The 21,862-nt window shown below is 39.4% G+C and overlaps 1 protein-coding gene and 1 pseudogene across 14 annotated transcripts in view; both read left to right on the forward strand.

Moving 5' to 3' along the window:
- The window catches only part of LOC138168782 (uncharacterized), a 123,309-nt pseudogene extending 103,572 nt beyond the window's left edge, over nt 1-19,737 (forward strand).
- Nucleotides 17,931-21,862, forward strand: part of SEMA6D (semaphorin 6D) — a 70,674-nt gene continuing 66,742 nt past the window's right edge. For 11 of the 14 annotated variants that reach the window (XM_069097966.1, XM_069097970.1, XM_069097976.1 and 8 more), the window contains exon 1: nt 17,934-18,278. The gene's annotated coding sequence lies outside the window, so the exon portion shown is untranslated. Of the gene's footprint in view, nt 18,279-18,620; nt 18,930-19,679; nt 19,808-21,862 lie in introns of those variants that run through there. The other 3 variants (XM_069097967.1, XM_069097968.1, XM_069097969.1) reach the window with 3 other exon arrangements.

Below are 21,862 nucleotides of genomic sequence, written 5' to 3' on the forward strand. Positions count from 1 at the left end.
AAGGAAGGAAGGAAGGAAGGAAGGAAGGAAGGAAGGAAGGAAGGAAGGAAGGAAGGAAGGAAGGAAGGAAGGAAGAAGGGGAGAAAGGACATGGAGGACAGAAGTGTCACAAAATTTACAGAGGACAAATACCCTGATCTATAAAAAAGGAATCGAGTCAAAACTGCAAACTCTAGAGTAGTAACTTTGCTTTTTTATTTCTGTAAAGTTCTAGGATATATTCTTTAAGAGATATGTAATTTGTAAACATCTGAGGAGAAAGGTCACTAAGAGCTGACATGGCTTCATCAAGAAGAGGTCATGTCATTCTAATTCCATTTCCTTTTTTTTGACAAGGTTCCTAGACCAGTCAGTCCATAAGGAGAATTCTGTAAACATAGTTAACTAGATTTCTGTAAAACATCTGAAACAAAAGTGTGAAGGATTCAACTAGTTTCTTATGACATTCTTATGAATAAGATGGAAAATAGTTTTTGTGAAGTGGAATTAGAACTGGTCAAATGATGAGGCCCAAAGAGTAGTCATGAAAGTGTTTGAAGTCAAGTTAGAGGAGATATGTGTCTAGTGAAGTGCCCAGGGATTTCATCTTTGGCAAACTGCTGTTCAAAGTTTTTATCAGTGACTTTGAATGAAGGCCTATATGGCATATTTGTGAAATTTGCAGACAATGCAAAGCCAGGAGGGATAGCTAATAGGATGGATGACAGAGTCAGTATCCAAAAAGATTTTGACAAGCTAGGACCACAGATTGAATATAGGAAGATGAAATTTTGAAGAGCTAAATGTGAAGTCTTACACTTGGGTTCAAAAAATCAACTTTACCAATATACAGCAGGAGACTAGGCAGGTTTTTTTGTGGGGGGGGGAGGGGGTGGAGAGATCTCAGAAGGCTGGTGGAAAGAAAGCTAAACATGAACCAATAGTGCAATGTAGCAACAAAACAACTAACAGAATCTTAGAATGAAAAGAGGTAGATGCAGAATACTGGAGGTAAAAATCTGATTGTATTCTGCCTTGGTTAGATCCCTATATATATTGCATTCAGTTCTAAGCACCACTGTTTGGGAAAGATATTGACAAAGTGGAGAGCATCCAAAGAAGGGTACAGAGGATGGCAAAGGGACTTGAGGTAATACCACATAAAGGAGGGATTAAACAAAGTCCTCCTAACCTTAAACCCAGCATTCTATTCAGTTCTAAATCTATGATCCTATGATCTTATATTTTTGTTCAGTCATTTTTCAGTCATGTACAACTCTTTGTTGACCCCATTTGGGGTTTTCTTTGCAAAGATACTGAAGTGGTGTGCCATTTCCTTCTCCAACTCATTTTACAGATGAGGAAAATGAGACAAGCAAGATTAAGTGATTTACCCAGGGTCACACAGTCAGTGTGTGATATTTGAACTCAGGTAGATGATCTACCTGACTTCAGGTCAGTTGTTCTATCCACTATACCACCTAGCTGTCCCCTAGTATATAGTAGATGCTTAATAAATGGTTATTGACTATATATAATATATAAAATTATTTTTCAATATTAATTATTTTCTTTTTATTTTATGCATTTAAAACATTATTCTGTGAAGGGGTTCCATAGGCTTCACCAGATGGGCAAAGGGATCCATGACCCAAAAAAGTTAAGAACCCTTATTCTAGATCTCTTGACATTTCCTGGAGTGTATCACATGGATTAGCCATCAGTCATCCCTTGATCTCACTACGTCACAGCCCATCTCTTTTGGACCATGAATCTATCTCTATGATGATACCTCAAGTCACTTATCCTAAACAGCTTGTGTGTAGACAAACAAATAAAAGAGAAAAAGTACATTTTGAGGAATTTTCCATACTTCCATTCCCAAGCAAAAGCCATTTTTCCCCAAACCACCTAAACTCTTGTCCTTAGTTTCCTCATCTGTAAAATGATAACTACACTACTATATTATCTTGTTGATGCCTTTAAGCTCCAGATCCTATGATGCTATGCTTCTATTGCTATCCACTGAGTGGGGGAATGGGGAGCAACCCAGCCTTGTTCCAAGCAGATACAGCTTGGGTCTCAGATTCCTACTTAACTACAGTTTTTATAGAGTGCTTCTTACAAGATTGAGATAGGGATGGAGAAATCTTATTTCTCTGCCCCTCTGCAACTTAGAGGATGAAAACATTAAAGAAAATTCAGCAGAGGCAGATCAGCAATTCAATCCATGCTGAAGCTGTCCCCAGATCTCATAGCTAAAGTGGGATCTTGAGAGTTCTCTGGCATATTAAAAATTCATCAAAAGCAAAGAGCGACTTTTCAACATTTGACTGAATAATAAAAGTAGATTTGTCCCATCTCTTTACCCAGTTACAGAAAACACTAAATTATGGCTCTAATGAAGGCAGTTTAAAAAAAGAAAGAGAAGAATTCACTGAGGTTTGTCTCAGGCTTTCATTTTCTTTTAATTCAATCATAAACTAAACGGAATCATAAAATGTTTATAGAGGGTAATAAAGAGATTTTTTTTAATACAAAGGTTGCTATTTGTAATTAAGCATATATTCTGTGACATCCTGTGTAATTTGAAAGGGTTTGCGGAAACTTAACAAATGCCCATATCTGTTGAATTTTCCTTCCATTAATGACTTAAAAAAAAAAAAAGATATATTCCTGCCAACACATGAACCTGCAGTTCAGAAATTGAAACTGCAGATGTTGCTAAAGACTTTATCTTTGTCTTGGAAGTGTGCCATTAAATTTAATTAGTCTTTTCTCTTTTTTTCCTTGCTTTTCTCTCTCTTTTTACTCTAGATGTTAGGAGCAAACTCCATCAAATGATAAGTAAATGCCATAAAATAAACGGAGAAGCTAATCACCATAATAGAAAAGTTTCTTTCCTTTCTGTCATTCCTATAGACATTCCTATTATGAGATCCCTTCAATATACAATTATTCAAAGAGGACATTGAACATTAAAGAATGCTATAGCATCCATGGCACTCTTTTCGCTCATTTTTCAAAACCTTTTCCCCCCTTACATGAAAATAATGCTTGGTTTGAAGAATGAAAACCATGCTTCTTTTTAAAGATTCCTCCTTAGAAAAGAATTGATATTACCAAATCCTTGCAATTTTTACTGGCTCCAAGTCAAGATATCATTTCTTATAGCAAGATGAAGAATCTTTATTGAATTTCACTTTAAAAAATTAAAATAAAACAGAATGAAGATATATATTCCTGTTGCCTGAGATCCTTGAGAAAAGCCACTAAACATTGTTTTTCCAAAATTATACAGACTTTCAGAAGACTTGTTCCCTATAAAATGTGGTCACCCTGCTCTTTAGGGACTGAGGTTGCTGAATTTTGTGTTGGGTAAGGGTGTCTTTTAAACAAGTCTTTCCAAATATGTCTCCCTTGTACAGTAGAATTTTATATACACACACAGAAACATATATATGTATGTGGGTATACACAGGCACATATATACACACATGTGTGTATCTGTGTCTGTGTATACCAGATGTTGTTGTGGTCCAGGGGCAATTAATTTATATTCTACTTGAATCCCTTTAATTTTTGTTTCTTTTGTGTTCTAGTAGTTATATGCTCATTTCAATTAAGCCCAACAGTAGTTTTGCAAAAGCAAAGTTCAATTGTATGCAGAAAACAAAAGTCTCCCTTCTCTGAATTAGGAAAGAATAAAGCCTAGAATTAATTCCTTTTGCAGTTAGCAAATACTGATTTCAGATAGTTTTGCAAAAAGTTTTAATGGCATAGATCAGCAAGTTTTGAAAAAGTAGATTTCAAAGTTGCTACTGAGCAGTTATTAGTGAACATGTGATGAAATTCTATAGCTGCTTTTTTTTTTTCACCCTGAGGTAAACAGGGATAAAACTATGCTTTATTTCTTTATTCTTATTGCATTTCTAGGCTGTACAATTCTTTAGTCTGATTGGAGTCAAGGTTCCAGGAGAATGGACAATGAAGTATTTCTTTCCCTTGGTACCCCTAAGGGCATTTTGCTAGCTTGCTCAAGAGGGCAAATTAATCTCATTAATTAAACAGAAAACTTATTTTTTAAAAAATTCTGTATGTATTTAGTTATATATATTAGAAGTGGAAGGGTCTCAAGGGACCATTTAGCGAGTCCACCCCACTCAAATACTCACCCTATCTCATTTTATAGATGAGGAAACAAGGGGCCCAGGAGCTTCAAGTGATTTGTCCAATGTTCATCAAATCATAGATTTAGACATTTAACACAAAAACTAGCCCTGTGACCTTGGGCAAGTCAGTTAACCCCAATTGCCCTCCAAAAAGCAAAAAAAAAAAAAAAAGTGATCCAGTGGAACTGCCTTACAGATGAGGAAACTGAGACCTAGAGAAGTGATTCTCACAGACACACATAGCTTCCTGAGTCAGAATTTGAATTCATTCCATTTTCCTTATGGTTGCAAAATATATTAACAACAAAATATCTAATTAAAGTTAAAGAGAGGAGTCAGAACACTTTAAGCATTTAGGGACTAATTTGTTATTGTTTAGTTGTTTTCAGGTTTTTAGTCCCGTCTGACTCTTGTTGACCCAACTAGGGGTTTTCTTGGCAAAGATACTGGAGTTCTTTGCCTTTTCTTTCTCTCTGCTTAGCCCCTCCTAAAGGCAGACACACCCTCTTTCTTTGCAGGTGCGGGAATGCCTGAAGTTAGCTTGCAGACTAATTCAAAAGTTTTTACTGTGTCAAAGGTAGTCTAGTAGGCCCTGAGGATACAAATACAAATTGAAACAACCTCTGCCCTCAAGAAGCTTCTACTGGGTAAACCAGTAATAAATACCCCCTTGAGAAGCTGCTTCCCAAGAGTTTTAAGTTACAGTGTGCAAACTAATAGTTTGGCCCCTTACCCATGTAAACAGGCAATCTATTTGTTTAGTATCTTGATTAAAATCCTGATTGTGGGGAGTCTTCCTAACTGAGACCTTGGGCCATGGGCCTCAGTTTCCTAATCTGTAAAAATGAGATAGTTCCACTAATGGTCTCCAAACAATGTCCCTTATTGCCTCAGAAGCCCTGTGATTTCATCAGGGTGAGCTCTCTCTTCTCCGATGAAGATCCATACCTTGTAGGTGGTCCTCATAGCCTCCTTCTTTTTTTTTTTAACTTTATTTTGAAATGTTTTATTGGTGTCTTGTTGCTCTTTTCTTCTCTTTTTTCTTAAATCACTTTCATTTCTCTCTGACCTTCCCTCCCCCTTGCACCCAATAGAAACTTCTTTTGTAACAAATAAGTGTTGTTGAGCTGTTTCAGTCATGTCAGACTCTTCATGACCTCATTTGGGGTTTTCTTGGCAAAGATACTAGAATGATTTGCCATTTCCTTCTGTAGCTCATTTTACAGATAGGGAAACTGAGGTAAACAGGCTTAAGTGACTTGCCTAGGGTCACACAGCTAGTAAGTGTCTCAAACAGATTTGAATTCAGGTCCACTGGGCACCAAACTATCACCTAGCTACAGTCAAGCAAGATATAACAATGCATCAGTCCTGTCTGGAAAAGTATGCCTCATTCCACAGGTGGAATCCATCACTTTGCTACCAAGAGGGAGGAAGCATCTTCATGAGTTTCTGTGGCCAAAAAATCTATCTTGGTGGTCAAACTTCTGATAATGGGACCTCCAACAAAAGATGGTCTGGTTTTAGAATAAGTGCCATAATCTTGCACTAGGCAGGACTCAAATCCTTTTCAAAAGAATCTGCCAGCTCCTACTGTTGGCCTAACCCAGGAGTGGGGAATCTTGAGCCCAACCTTTAAGAACCCAAGATGACCACCTTCAGGCCACAAAGAGGCATCATTATAGAACCTGGTTGAAAGAAAATGAGTCACCTTATTTGGAAACCACTTGAATCCTCAGAAGAAGCCCTCCAGAGATGTGTCTGTGTGTATGTGTATATGTGTGTGAGACAGATAATCCCTTCCTATGTCCTTGTTGGTAGGGAAAACTAAAACAATGGGGAAAGTTCCCTCATTAGATAAGGGGTGGGCCAATCAAGCAAATTACTATTATCAAGTGATCAGAATGAAAATAAAGCCTTTAATTCAATCAACTGGCATTTGACTATGATGCTGAAATCAGTTTGGCTGATTTGACCTTTTAAAATTTACTTACATCCAACTTTTTACTTGACATTTTATAGGCACCTTGTTCATTTTCTTAATCCTTACCACTTCTCTGTGAGGGAGATGACAAGTATTATTTTCCTTCTTTTAGCAACATCAAAACTGAGGTCAAAGACTTATAAATGCAACACTGGGTAGAGCCTGTGTGTGTGTCTGTCTGTCTATCTATCTATCTATCTATCTATCTATCTATCTATCTATCTATCGTCTAAAAAGATTAGATATCTCTTTAGGAAATATACTTTTGAATACACTAACAATTACCAAAAATCCTTGGTGCTTTAACAAATAACTGCATTATTGGAACACCGAATATCAGATGCAAATGTATTTATTCCAGTTGGGGGTTTTGTTTGTTTAATTTGGTCTAAATTTAGGATTTCATTGCTATGGGGAACTCCCCCTATGATTGAAAACCAGCAACATCGGTACCTGAATTACTAAGGGGCGAGGTGAATCTGCCAGGATCCCCTGAGTCAAGTCCTCAAGTACACAAAACAAGGACCTTCCGTGTGCCAGGAATTGTACTTAGGGGAATACAAAGAAAAACCAAACAAAGCAGTCCTTACCCTCAAGGAGCTCACAGACTAACGAGGGCGACAACATGCAAACAATCATATACAAACCACCGGCTGGTTGTTAAGTCATGTTCAGTCAGACTCCTCCTGACCCATCTGGGGGTTTTCTTGGCAGAGATATTGGAGTGCTTTGCCATTTCTTTCTCCAGCTCACTTTGTAGATGAGGAAACTGAGGCAAACAGGGCTAAGTGACTTGCCCAGAGTCAAATAGCTAGTAAGTATATGAGGCTGGATTTGAACTCAGATCTTCCTGACTGGGCACATTTTGGGCTCTTTTGGAGATAATTTCAAAGGGAAGGCATTGAGATTAAGGAGGACTAGGAAAGGCTTCTCACAGAAGGATATCCTCTAGCTGATCTGAGAGAAATCACTGAAGCCAGGAGGCAAAGATGAGAAGAGAGAGAGTTCTAGGCTTGGGAGATACCTAATGAAAGCAGTCTGAGTCAGGAGATGGAGCCGTTAGAGCAGTAAAGAGGCCAGGGTCACTGGAGCACAGAGTACTTGGAGAAGAGTGAGTTATCAGAAGAATGGAAGGAGGCAGTTGATGAGGGGCTTTAAAAGCCAAGCAGAGATTATATTTAGATCCCAGAGATAATATGGAGCCAGTGGAGGTTATTAATTATGTATCAGAGACAGAAACTTGAACTCAGAACTTCTTGATTCAGAGGCTAGCTTTCTATCTACCATGTTCTTCTGCCTCTCCTGGTATTATGAATATCAGCAATATATTTTAGGAGTTAGTTAATTTCTCTGGATCTCCATTTCTTTAGCTGTGAAATGAAGGAGCTAGATTCAATGACCTCTCAAGTCACTTGCAGCTCTTAAGTCTGATATAATGAACATTTTTTAATGAAGAGGGGGCAGCTTTGTAGAATGAAAAGCATAGTAGATTTGCAGTTAGAGGAACTGGGTAGAATTCTTTATCCCATACTTGCTACCTATATGACCCTTTAATAAGGCTGAACAAGTTGTGGCGTATGGCATACTACTGTGCTATAAGAAATGATGAGCTCAGTGATCTTAGAAAAACATGGAAAAACTTGCACAAAATAATGAAGGGCAACATGAGCACAACCAAGAGAACATAGCAGTATTGTTTTAAGAACAACTTTGAGGGACTAAGTCATTTTGACTATTTATAAATACCCAAATTAACGACAAAGGACCTGTCAGCATGTAGAAAAAGAACCGATTAATAGAAGTTTATATAGAATGATTTTATATATGTGTGTAATATATGTACATGTGTACATATACATATGTGGGTATACATATATATGAAATTTGTGTGTATGTGTGTCTATTTAATGATAGCCATGGGGGGGTGTAGAGAAAAAAGGGGGAAAAAAGAAAATTACATGATATATTTATTATATATTTAAAAATAACCAATGTGAGTGATAGATTTGCAGTTTCATGTGCAATCATTTTTTTTCTATTCTATGTTATATAAATGCTTATTTTATTTCTCAAATTGGGATTTTTTAAAAAAGAGTAATAGCTAATATTTAGCAGTGTGATAGCTAACATTTAGCAATGCTTTAAGGTTGACAAATCACTGTTTTTGAAACATTTATTATCTCAGCTGATTACCTCCTTTCATCAGTCTTCTCCTCTATAAGCTGGCCTCTATTAGTGGTGCCAAACTCAAAAAGAAATAGATCTCTGTAGGCCACATATTGACTTAGAAAACCACAAATTAACATTATCTATGCTGTATTGTATTTTTATTTATTTTGTTAAACATTTCCCAGTTACATTTTTAATCTTCTATGGTCTTCACTGGGGAGTAAATTTGACACTCTCACCTAGATTATCTCTAAGGTTTCATATTTTAAAATTCATTAATCCTCCATTCATGAAGTAGAGAACTAAATGAACAAAATTCTCATCGAAAGACTCTTAGGGGGAAAATAGGACTGTATAACCTCAGAATTTTAGCAGTAATCTAGGCCATCTACCTCATTTTTCTGGTAAAAAAAAAAAAAAACTGAAGCCTAGGCAGGTTAAATGCCATGCCCAAAGTTACACAATTAGTTAGCAGCAGTCAGTCAGTCAATTGACATTTGTTAAATGACTGCTATGTTCCAGGCACTGTGCTGAGCTCTGGGGATACAAACATAGGCCAAAGACAATCTCTGCCCTCAGGGAACTTACAGTCTAAAGGGAGAAACAGGATGCAGAGAACTATGCCCAAAGAAGATATAAACAGGAAAAATCAGAGGTAATCAACAGAAGAAAAGTGTTAGCTTGAAGGGGCATGGGAAAGACTTCTTGTAGAAGGTGGGATTTTACCTAGGGCTTGAAGGAAGTTAAGGAAGCCAGAAAGAGGATCGGAGGAGGGAGAGCATTCTAGTTTTGGAGAACAGCTAGTGAAAATATCTGGAGTCAAGAAATGGAGTGTCTTGTCTGAGAGATAGCAAAGAGGCCGAGGTCACTGGTCCACGTGGTAGAAGGGGATGATTACAGTGTAAGAAGACTAAGAAGGTGGGGTGGGGGTGGGAAGAAGGAAGTTAGGAAGACTTTGAACACAAATAGAGAGTTTCATATTTGATCTCTGGGGTAATAGGGAGCCACAGGAATTGAGAGAGACACAGACACAGACACACACACACACACACACAGACTATGGGAGGGGGCAGGAAGATGGTGGGAAGGGTGATGAGATTAGACCTGAACTTCAGGAACATATAAACGAGCTGGAACTCACTCTTGTATATTGCAGTATATAAAGCAGCCTGGATTTAAAAGATATATAATGTGGTCACAGAACAGAGTCGCTAAAATAGTCCTTCTGCATCTATTCTGCCTCTGAAGTACCCTTGGCTAAGCTGCCTTTTCTCTAAACTTTTTAATTTAAACACAAATTCAGACAATAACAAATAATGTGAAGTTCCTTCTTAGCCATTCCTTTAGGAGATAAAAAGTAAATTATCTCTTTCAGTCTACCTTACGGTCCTAGCTCCCTCAAGAATGCTAAGATGAACTTCACCCTGTACTATATGGTGAAAATTAACTTAGTTTATTTTTAAACCAGGTAAACTGGTTGTTATAAAAATTTACAGGCCTCACTGTTTCTTTCCTTGCCTCCTGGACTGGTATGTCCTAAGCCTGGATGGGTGTAGAAAACAAAGGTAAAGAGTTATATGAATATCTAGCAATAAGCTTCAACTCAGCTCCAAACTCCAACCTTCCTGACAGCAAATAAAAAGCCAGTGATATCAGAACCAGCAAAGGGAACTTTGCTGTCTCATACTCCTCACCATTGCTGACTCAGGTGATACATTACTTGAGGCCCAGATTTCAACTTTGAGGCTAGTAGCCAAATGCATTTTGCAAATATTTTAGTGGGTCTTGATTCTTCACCCCAGTTTAATTGGGCATTTGGGGCTTTAGACAACCCTCTTTATTATATCTGAGTACCAATAGAGTTTTATATTGATTTTTATCTTAAGCCAAAATGTACAATTTTTCCTATTCCTTAAATGCTGACTGACTGACTTTTTGAGACTGCATATGTAACACAAATACAAATTTCAGTTTAACAAAGCATAAGGATAAGCATCTTTTCTTGTATATCAAAAAGATGAACAAGCAAGACAACAGAAGTAAATTTTGAATTGGGAGATCTGATTCAAATCCCAGCCCTGCCCCTTGCTACTCGTGTAAGCAAATCCTTTGATACTCAGTTTACTCATCCATAGAAACAGGATGTTGGGCCAGAAAAAGTCTAAAGTCCTTTCCAGCTCTAAACCTCTGATCCTATGGCAAATGACTGTCTTTTTTGTGCCTTTATTTGGAGACAGGTAAATTACCCAGAATGCCATTCATTTCTTTGAACCAACAGGTGGCAGCAGTAGTTACAGAATATGAATCAATCATCTCTGTTTATAATTATAAATAAATGTCTGCACATATATTATGCAACATAATCAGGCCTCTGGTCATGAATAGAATATATAGCCCAAACCAATAGCTTTATTTTAATACCATTTGTATGGGATGAAATTAATTCAGCACTCTTACTGCTTACCAATTGCTAAGATGTACTAACAGATTCTAAAATTCTTATAAAGGATTTTTAGGGTTTAGTCCATTCCACAAAGACCATTGCAGGGATATTATCAATGCCATTCTGTACATGGCTAGGAAAACTTCTAAAGAATCAGAAATTTGAAGAATTCTTTAGAGACAATTCTCATTTATTTGGATGTGGATTTTACATTTTGTGGATTATTTAGTACTCATTTCTTTTAATCCCATGCCATATTCTCTATGTCTCAGTGTATATACTGATGTGGCCCCAATCAGTTTTAACTTTAGTATTTGCTTAAGCAAAACATAATGAGAGGGGCAAATATGATTTTAACAGCACTTTATATAATAATATTAGATTCCTAGTTATTTTTTTAAAATTTATCTACCACTTTTGACCATCAGCATTATTGTACTCCTTCCTTAGGACAGATCACACATTAGTCAACATATTAGCTTAAATGCTTTCTATTTGAAAAACTGTGTGCTGGGAGAGATCCAAAGGTAATTGAGAAATGTTGTTCAGTGGCTTCTGACTCATTGTGACCCCATTTGGGTTTTTCTTGGCAAAGATAGTAGAGCGGTTTGCTATTTCCTTCTCCAGTTCATTTTATAGATTAAGAAACCAAGGCAAACAGGGTTAAGTGACTAGTCCAGGGTCACACAGCTAGTAAGTTTCTAAGGCCAGATTTGAATTCACAAAGATGAGTCTTCCTGACTTTAGGCCTGCACCCTATCCACTGTGCCACCTAGCTGTCCTAATTGAAAAATAGACCCTTTTGCAGCTAAACTATCATGTGAAAACCAGGGCTTGGCCCCATATTGATGCTGATATTGGCATTGTGGAGAAAGGTTATGCTTATTTCCATGTGCCTGCCTTCCATCAGTGCCATACTCACCTTCTCTCCCTTGTATAGTCCAGGCCATCACTTCCCTACTCTCTCCTATTAACATAATGCCCTTCCCTTAGGGCCTGCATTTTTTTTAATTGCCACACCAGTACAACTACACCCAATTCGAACAGACAGCCTATGCCACATTGCCAGTTTGGGGACCTGTGCCATGGAGGGTGCCCAGGATCAGAGACAATCGCTATGTGTGCCAGCCTCCCCAGCAAAAAGCCTCAGGCTTCTGTCTCCTTCTGGCCCACCTCTTTGCTCAACTAAATTTGCAGTCTGGTGCCACAATTCTTACATGTCACTCTAGTCCCTGAGCTCTGAAAGCTTGGACTAGTAAATCAAGAATTGTGCATTTCTCAGATTATTAATTTTTTCTCAATTATTAAAAGCCAAAGGTCAGATTATTATAAATTCATGGAGGGAAGCCTTTTCCTGGGTTTTCTCCCATTGTGGAAGACAAAACAGCTCTGTTTCCTTCCTATCAGGATATAAGATAAAATCCAATTTGCCTTTTAAAATCCTATTCTGAGAAAGTAAAAGCAAGTGCCCATTTGTTGCCCTTCATCCCAAATTTCTTTTGTTTGTCCTAAAAGAGAGACATTTTGGCCAGTCAGTGAGTTTACTGGTTTAATTTATGGATTTCTCCTATGATTATAACCAGCCCCCTTTCCACTACACATCTTTTCCTTTCAAAGGGGCTAGTTCTGTTAATCTGCTTTAAAAGACATAATTCTTTGCCTTAATGCTGAGTACCATTCTCAAACACCTTAGTCTTCTTCATTTGCTTTCTTTCAAGTCCCAGATAAAATTCTATCTTTTGTAAGAAATTTTTACTCTCACCCTTAATACTAGTACCTTCCATCTGAAATTTTCTCCAATTTGTCCTGTATATATCTCATTTGCACATAGTTGTTTCCATATTGTCTCTCCCATTAGACTGGGAGCTCCTCAAAGGCAGGGACTGTCTTTGGCCTTTTTTGTATCCCCTAGTATTTTGCCCAAAGTCAGACATATAATAGGAACCAAGTAAATACATACTGATCTGACTCAAGAGTGGCTTGTTTTCATGATGACAAAAGAAAGAATACAAAAACAACTAATGTATTTTTTCCTCAAGTTCATCATTGGTTTTCTTTAACAAGGCACAACAAGAATTATTCATGTGAGAGCAGACAAATTAGTTTCATTCAAAAGCTTAACCATCTCAAAAACAGGTATAGCTATATGAGTACACTCTTGTAATGCATACTAATAGTTATAAATTACATCAGCAAAATCTGGAGGCATAAGATTTAAGATGACAAATTATTTTTATTAAGTTGAAATATCTTGACAGGGTCATTTTCATATGCAGACTACAGACCCAGTAGTGGCCACCTGAGCCAATGCATAGGCAGAGTTTATAGTCTGTATATTATTAATGATTTATTATGTTATATGGGGCTGAGATTAGTTTTTAAAGAACTCCCCTGCCACAAAAAGCTCTTTCTTTAATGTGCATACACAAGTAATCCTGTATGTGTATTCCAAATTAAAGTAATCACATGAGCTGCAGTCACCTTTAAAATTTAAATACCTCCGTAGTTTTATTTTGGAAAAGTGAAATATAGGTCTGAATCTGTGCTAGTCATTAAATTCTTTAAAATTCTTATTTTGCATCAAATGAAAAGAAAGAATGCATGCTCATATATCTTTAGAAACATCCTTATTGATAAAGGGTAATTAGACTTTAGCACTTCAAGGATCCATGGTCAGTAAAGGTGTCTCAGACTGTATCTCCTCTGCACAATCATCGGTTCTTTTCGTGATGTACTGTGGCCAGAAAGTTCATAATCTTGTAGCCATCTGGTTGTGGTCTTCGTTAGTTCCGAGAGCAGACACAGTCTGTCCTTGGCTGGTACTAGCAGCTTTTACAGATTGGTGGAACTTGCCAGAGCTTGTATTCAATTGGCACAGCTTTCAGGAATCCTCACCATATCTCAATGAGGTGTCAGAGAAGGATTTCGTGGAGGAAAGCACTTCAAGTATGTACTACTATAAATATAAGGGATTCGATATACAGTTATATTATCAATAAGTGGGGCAGGAAGGCCTGAGATTAAATCTGGCTTCCTACACTCACTAGCTGAGTGACCCAGGGCAAGTCACTTAACTTTTGTCTGCCTCAGCTTCCTCATCCGTAAAATGGATATAAAAATAGCACCTACCTCTTGGGTTGTTGTCAGGATAAAATGAATTAATAATTGTAAAGTACTTAGCACAGTGTCTGGCACATAGTACTTTATAAATGTTAGCTATTATTTAGAAGCAGTAGTAGTAGTAGTAATAGTAGTAGCAATAGAGTTATCCCTTTCACATAGTGGAGGTTAGGGGCACAGCACCCCCAGAGATCTGGAAAACACAGGTAAAATTTTTTTGGTCCTCCCTTCATACCAGAGAAGAAATCTGAATTATTATGGTATTAAAAGATAAAACATGTTGATATTATATAATACTATACATCTATTTAAACATTTCTGACTTTCTAAACTTTTTCTGTGTTATCTGTGGCTTCTGCAAAACTCCCCCCAAACTTGCATTTAATTCCTTATGCTGACTTGCAATATATTAAAACCACAATATAGAAGGGATAACTGTAGTAGTAGTAGTTGTAGTAGCCGTAGTGGTAGTAGTTGTAGTGGTAGTAGTAGCAGTAGTAGTAGTAGTAGTAGTAGTAGCAGCAGCAGCAGTAGTAGTAGTAGTAGTAGTAGTAGTAGTAGTAAATTGCTTTTCAAAACCTTAAATCACCATATATGAAATGTTAATTTTATTTTTAAAAAGGAGGTATCCTTTCTGTAGATTGTGATATTTTAAAACCTTGGCATCTGAATGTCCAAGCTGAGAAAAATCCCTTTGGCATGCATTCTCTTAACTTCTTTGAAAAATAGCAAGAAAGAACTTCATAATTAAATCAATATTAACATTTAAGTACATGAATAAAAAGGTGTTCATAGACTCTTTGATTATGAAACTAGTTCAGCAAAGATTGACCTGCTTTGTGACAGAGGAAAGACTTAGATTTAGACTTTAGATTTAGAAATCAGAGGACTTGAGTTTGAATCTCAGCTATGCCATTGGTGATTACTTGACCTATATGGGCCTCCATTTTCCCATCAGTAAAATGAGGAGGTTGGGCCACAAAATCTAGGTCCATTCTAAATATAAATCTATACTACTATGTTCGTTTTCCTTTTGGTGCATGGATTTTTATGAAATCACATAATCACCTATTGACTTTCTGTAATTTTCATATTTCTTAGAATCCTATAACTGGATGACCGACTAACTGACAAGTGACAAGTTAGTCACTGATAATATCAATGTACCCTCTGCAATGAGATTTGCTGTTAAGCCCTTAGAAATTCTTTTCAGGGAATTCTCTTTCATGAACAGCTGTGTGATATTATTGAAACCCATCATGATTTCAGCCCTGTGCCAGAGATCTGATGATCGTGATTTTAGAGCTGAAAGGGACCTTAGGAGCCATGGAAGTCCAACCCTTTCATTTTCCAGACAAAGAAACCCAGGGAGATTAAAGTGAGGTTAAAGGAGGGTAAATAATCAGAGTCTTGATTTATACGTAAAGTCCTGTGACTCCAGAGCCAGTGTTCTTTCCATTGTACCACACCGCCCCTCCCCGTTTAAAAGTTCTCAGCCTCAGCATAATAAAAGAAGCTGAAATCAGAAAGAACTCAGTTCAAACCGAACCTTAGACACTTGCTATTGGTGTAACCCTGGGCAACTTATTGAACATTTGTCTGCCTCAGTTTCCTCATCTGCAGAATGAGGATAATAGCACCTATCCCCCACAGCTGTTGTGAGGATAAAATGAGATAACATTTGTAAAGTATTTTGCAAACCATAAAAAGCTTTATAAATGCTAGCAATTATTGTTATTATTATATAGTGCTTTAGGGTTTGCAAATCACTTAACGTATAGTATCTGATTTGTTCAACATCTCTGTGAGGTAGATACTACACAGCTGTTATGCTTATTTGCAGATGAGGAAACTGAGACTGAAAGAGTATCTAATTTACCTATGATCAAATAATCGTTATTTGAGGAATGATTTGAGTGTGATCTTTCTAACTCCAGCACTCTATTCAAATTGAGTAGGGATGACATGCATGACCAATGTATGATTTTTATAAGACTTACTAAAAGCATGAGGAGTACTTCTCCTTGGATACTTGTTACCCATGTGTTACCCTGGGCAAGTCACTTAACCTCAATGGACTGTATACTCCACATATGTGAAAACAAGGACAAGATGGCCTCTGAGGTTTCTTCCAGCTTTAAATGTATGGTCCTAGGATGTTTGACTTTCCCACCAAACATCCAGAGTTCAGGTCTTAAGTGAAACTGCAATCCATTCCCTCCACCCCCACTGACAGAAGAGCTTTGAATCTGACCAAAAGGGAAGAGGAACTCCATTATCTTCAGGTCAGAGGCATAATTATTTCTAAGACTTTCCTCCCCTGGCACATCAAAGAAAGACTCTGGATCTGAGGTCCAGAATAGTGTTTTGAATGAAAATACCTAGGAATCTTGGCTCAAGATGCCCCATTGGCCAAGTACAAAATCAGGAAAATGTTCATTATTAGATTTAGGATTCCAGTTTGGGCACACAGATAGTGGTCTTTGAAAAGCAAAAAATTCTAGATTTTTAGAAGCACAAAGAATGCAGAAATATCTAGTGAGCTGAACCCTTTTCACTGTTGCAGCCACTCTGCAAATTACAAGCTTTCTGCCCTCGGGTTGGCAATTTGATTCCTAATCAAGCCAATAATCACCTCCCCAGCATCTTCATGCAGTGCACAGATTCCTATGCCTGCAGTGGGGGGTGGCTCCCTTGAAGGAGAAAATAAGGGATGACTTGATACCAGGAAAGCAGGCACAACTTTCTGGGTCAGGAATTGGCTGTGGTGGGGCTCTGACTGCCAAGAAACTTGCAATGATGTCAGAGCCATCAACCCAGTACCACCAGCAAACACTAGGGACCAGAGGTCTCACAAAAGGCTCAAAAAAAACTTTAGGTCCTCTATTTCCAAGACACTAGAAGAGCACCAGGAAGAGATTTTCCTACTTCATATTTGGTAAGTTCTCTTTCTTTGTGTCTCTTTGTCTCTGTCTCTTTCATGCTTTCCTCCTCTCTCCCTCCCTTTCTATCTCTCTCCCAGTGTTAACTCCTGCTATAAGTAGAACAACTTTCTGCATGAGCTCTTAGCAGCTCGGTTCTTTAGGGTGTATTCTTAGTTTTGCTTCAAGGCTGCCAGTGAAATTTCAGAATTGGAAGGAAAAAGGTATTCCCCCCCTCACAAATGTAAACATATAACTTAGTCTTTGGGAGGAAGCAGAGAAATGAAATCCTTTTTTTTTTTCTTTCATCTTGTAGGAGGATGAAATGAAAAATTTAAAATCTGAAGGAAAAGTCCTTTTCAATTTTTTTTCTTTTCAAAAGAGGGTCCAAATGCTTTACTCAGGCCACGTTAAGCCTTGGGCGATTCATAATTCTTCTGAAAGAATTAATAAAACATCCTTTTCTGAGAACAAATGTGTAAATTAAAATCTTCTTGTTTTGGAATATATTACTTTTCCCTCCCTTTCCTTTTTAATACTCTTTAAAGGATGTCACTTCAAGGACATTTTCATTTCTCCCACAACATTTTACACGAAACACTTGTCTGTAAAACTGGCTCATTAGCCTGCAAAATTATACTGTACTGAACGACTTTCATTCAAAGTAGAAATGGGATTTTTAGTAGGCAATTTCTGTATTTTATAAAGATAAAGCCATGTTTGATTGCCTCTTCCCAGCTGTTTTGCTTAGTGGTTATAAAGAGACAGTGTGTATGTGTTTTGGGGGTGACAGCTGGGGGTGGCTCTGTGTGTTAAAAATGTCCCTTACCCCAGGAGGGGAAGGGGAAAAAAAATCCCACAACTAAGGCAGAACTTTATCCAACCAGTGTGCATGCAGATCCATTAGGCAGTAATGATTTGTCCTTAGGATGCCTGGAGTAAACCCTGAATAAAGAGAGGGAAGCAAAGAGAATGCAAGCCTGCGGCACAGAGAGAGAGGACTGAGGTGTTCCCGAGTTGCTGGAAGGAGCCCTTCTGAGGAGGTGGGGAAGGGATGCGAGGCCAGGAGGCCAGAGAGGGGTCACTGGGCGCCCAGTCCGAGGGGGCGGGGGCGGGGGCGGGGAGAAGGGGAGGGGACCTTTCGGAGGCAGCGTCTGATCCGCCAGTGAGGGCGTGCAGTCAGCCCCAGTCTGCGTCTCTTTCGTGCTTGGGGGTGGGACTGGAGCTTCAGAGCTGTCTGATTGTTGGGAGGGAAAAGCAGCCCTGGCTCTCTGGATGGATTGACTGGAGATGGATCGAATTACACCATTTGCCGTGCTTGGGTTTGTTTTGCTCTTGCTCTGTCCCGCTGCTGAAAGGGCTGGTGGCGAGTTTCGGGATTATACCGAAGAAACCAAAACCTAAGAAGACTGGATTATTTTCTCCCGTCTTATATATTTTTTTCTTACCCTGGTGGGTTTCAAGCTTCCTTGCCAGCCTCCCCCCATGAGGTAAGCGCTTCCTTTGGAAAAAAAAGCAAAAAAAAAAAATCTTTGCTCCTGTCTAGAAGGGGTGGGTGGGGGGACCCCCAAATCCCCGAACTCTGCCGTGAATCTCTCTTTTTGCATGTGTGTGCATATAGATAGACGGATATTTATAGTGTCGCTGGAGAGTTGATTTCTTTTGCGAGGAACCCTGTCAGCCTGGCGTGCAAAGAGCACACCGAGTCGGAGTAGGGGAGGTTATTTGTACTCGCCTGTGGCCAGCTCCTCTGCTTGGCTTGAGGTTTGGGGGGGAGGGGAAACTTGGACCGGGAAGAGGTACTCTTCTCTTAGCGCACCCGCCACCTAACTCCCACCTCCCAAAAATAAAAGGCAGAAAGAGGGGGAAAAGTTGCTTGCCTACGGTTAGGTCTGCGTTGCTCCCCGCTCCGCCATCAGTCGAACTGGGGTTCTTTGGGGTGCCAGGGCACGAATGGTTTCTCCATCGATGGACTGAGAGCCGGAGCTAGGGGTGGGGACTGGGGACCCTCCCCCCTTTCCTCCTCCTCCCCGGGCTGGGCTCCCAGACGGCTCTGGCTTGAAGACTGGGACGGAGAAGAGCTAGCTGCAGGCTGGAGGATGGACAGACGCACGGACTCACTAGCTTCTGCCAGCCCCCAGGTCGGCGGCCAGCCTGCAGCCGGGGAGGGAGCTCGGCTGCCCGGACCCGCGGAGCCAGCCACCCGACGGGGGCTACCTGTTCGTGCGGCCCGAGCGCTGCAGCCCTGGCTGCTGCTGCTGCTGCCGGCACTGGGCTCCCGACGGCTCCCGGAGCCTGCCTGAGCACGCCCGCGGCCGCTCCTCGGAGAATCCCTGGGGCCCCGACCCCCGATGCCGGAGGGATCCCATCGAGGGACCCAGGGGCTGTATAGCCTCTCCTCTCCAGCATGCCCCTCCTGCCGGAGCTTGCCGCAGCAGCCAGGGCTACGGGTTGGGGGGTCCTTACCCTCCTTACGTTCCCATGCCACCCCACCCCATCCCTTCCCCACTCCTCCGTAACTTTCAATGCTTTGTTCTGCTCGAAATGATTTACAGAAACCTCTTGGACGGGGCCTCCGCTAGGCTGTAAGAACCCGGCACTGGGATGTGTTAGGTTTCCATCAACCCATCTATTATGGATGGAAACAAATAAGGAAGAGTCAATTTTGCATGAGTCCCTTCTCGAAGGCGAGGGGCGTCCTCCTGCCTGGAGCCGCCTCTTCTTTTGAAGGCTACTGGCAAAGGGGGGTGGGAGGGAAGACGAAGGGGAGGGTGATGGGAGAGTGGAAGGTAGGAAAACTTTCTTTCCCCTTTCTTTATGGTGATTATCTATTTGTTCCAGCTACGCAGAAACTGATACAGCAGCTCACACTGGGTAATTTGGAAAGACTTAAATAAGGCTCCTCTATTATTTATAACTCTTGGATTGAAATGAAAGGTCATAGAGGACTTGGAGGTGTAGATGAACCCTGAGTTTGAAAGATTCCTCGAAAATTGACTCCCAGAACCATTGCTGTCAGGTGATTGAAAATAAACCTGGATTTAAGAGATAAATGTCATGGAGCAGAGAGGGAAAAAATGTGTGGATATTAATTGGATCCTTTCAGAAAATCATTTTGACCAGTCCCGATGGTCACCAGCTTATTAGCAATGCTATATACTGCTTAGTACTCCGACCACCCAGTAGTGCTCTCTCTGTATTGCTCTGTGCTGCTACACACCAAAAGCCTAAAAGAGGAAGGGGTGGGGTGCAATTTAGAACGCCTGCTTTTAGAAGTAGTGAGAGTATGCAGTTGGTCACAAGCAGGATTGGATAGGGGAGTGTGGATGCTTCAGGGCAAGTTCATTCCCACTTATGGAAAAACATCTCAAAGCCCATGACCTACTGACATAGGTCAGTAGTGTCTTCTTTACTTGGAAGGAGGACACATTATCATTGTAAATGTGTAGATGGGGGTGGGGAGAGGGAATGGACTTAAGCTTTACTTTATTTTTTAAAAATAGATGTGTGTATACACACACAGATAATATGGTTGTATCTTGGGTGTTTACAATATGGTGGGGGGCAAAGACTGGTGAGTCAGAAAACCCAAATTTAAAATCATGGCATTGGCAGAAGTATCTTTGTGACCTTGGACAAGTCTCTTTGCTGGGGTGGGGGTGGGGAAGGGGGAGCTCAGTTTTTTTCGTTTGTAGAATGAGATTACCTTAGTTGATCTCTGCAAATTCTGTGATTTCAAAACTGTCATGACATTTTCTGAAGCTGTCTTTTCCTGCCAAGAATCCTGAGTTTTATTTTAAAAAGAAAGTATCAGTGCTTTGGATATCTTCGACTTTTTGGATAATAAAGTTGCCTCTTCCCTCATTTCAGCTTTTGGGTTTTCATGAAATATGTCCTAAAACTTCTGGGCAAATATAAGCCTAGGAAAAATATTTGTAGAGAGGGTTCTTTAAGATTCCTTCCTTCTCTTCTTGAGGAATCTTATCCCAGGAAGCTCAGTGTGAGAGTGTTTGCTATTCTTTTGTGCTGTGAAAGAATACAATTTTATGCTGCTTTATTCATGCTGGAAAAAAAAAATCTACCTACCTCCTTAGCGTATGTATCTAATTCAGAAATTAAGTTGTATGTAGTCAAGTTTAACGCAATGAGTGACAGGCATATTATATAAACATTTACTCTGGCTTAGATAAATAGAACTTGCCAGTCGAGCTCTTCGATTTTGGTCTCTATTACATTAATTTAAACCTTTTATAGCAAATTCATATATAGTTTAGCTGTGATGAAGAGGTTGGGGGAGAAAAGACCTGTGTAGAATCTATGCTTTGGATTATTTCTAAAGTGTCTCTAAACCTACCACAAAGAGAAGGTACTTTGAGAAGGATAGACATAAGGTAAACTTAAGATTTCCAAATGTTTTATTTAGGAGATCGGTCACTTTTGCTTGTATCTTTACCTACCTTTAACCTTTATCCTTTATACCTTATTTATACCTTTATCCTTTTTTATTTAAATCCTGTAGGATATCTCTGCCCTATGCTTGTATCTAGTAAGAATGCAAGGTAGTTCACATCATCCTCTAAAACAGTTCAGTGATAGAGAAGATCCTGCCAAGAATATAGTGACTGCCCTGTCATCTAATAGGTAGTTTTCATTTGATTTAAGGTTCCTTCCCTTCTCCTCCCCCCTCACAACTGGACCATCTGGACATTTCCTTATTGGGTAGAATGATCTGAGATGACAGCAGTAAACTCCTTAGTCTTTGGAATGATTACGGTTTGAGTATCTCAGAGCCATAAGAAGTTTATGCCCTGAACTGGGATGAGAGCTTGTGATCACCCTTATCTGGATCTAATTAGCCCCTTTATTTGTATTTAGTGGGTTATGCCTGTAGTCTGTATGACTAAAGCCCTCCCTGTTATATTCTTTGGGATCTATTACTTGCAATGCATGAAACTCTATAAACTAAACCCCAGAAACTTTTACCTAAAGATTGTCACTATTACTGTTGATATTACTGTAAATTGGTAGGGATAATCCTTGGAAAGCATGTGCTCTTAAGTAGCTTAGTCATTGT

This window comes from Petaurus breviceps, unplaced genomic scaffold (genome assembly GCF_028583685.1).
Source record: "Petaurus breviceps papuanus isolate PSGF00001 unplaced genomic scaffold, PetGlider_PUasm1.0 37, whole genome shotgun sequence".
NCBI lineage: Eukaryota > Metazoa > Chordata > Mammalia > Diprotodontia > Petauridae > Petaurus > Petaurus breviceps.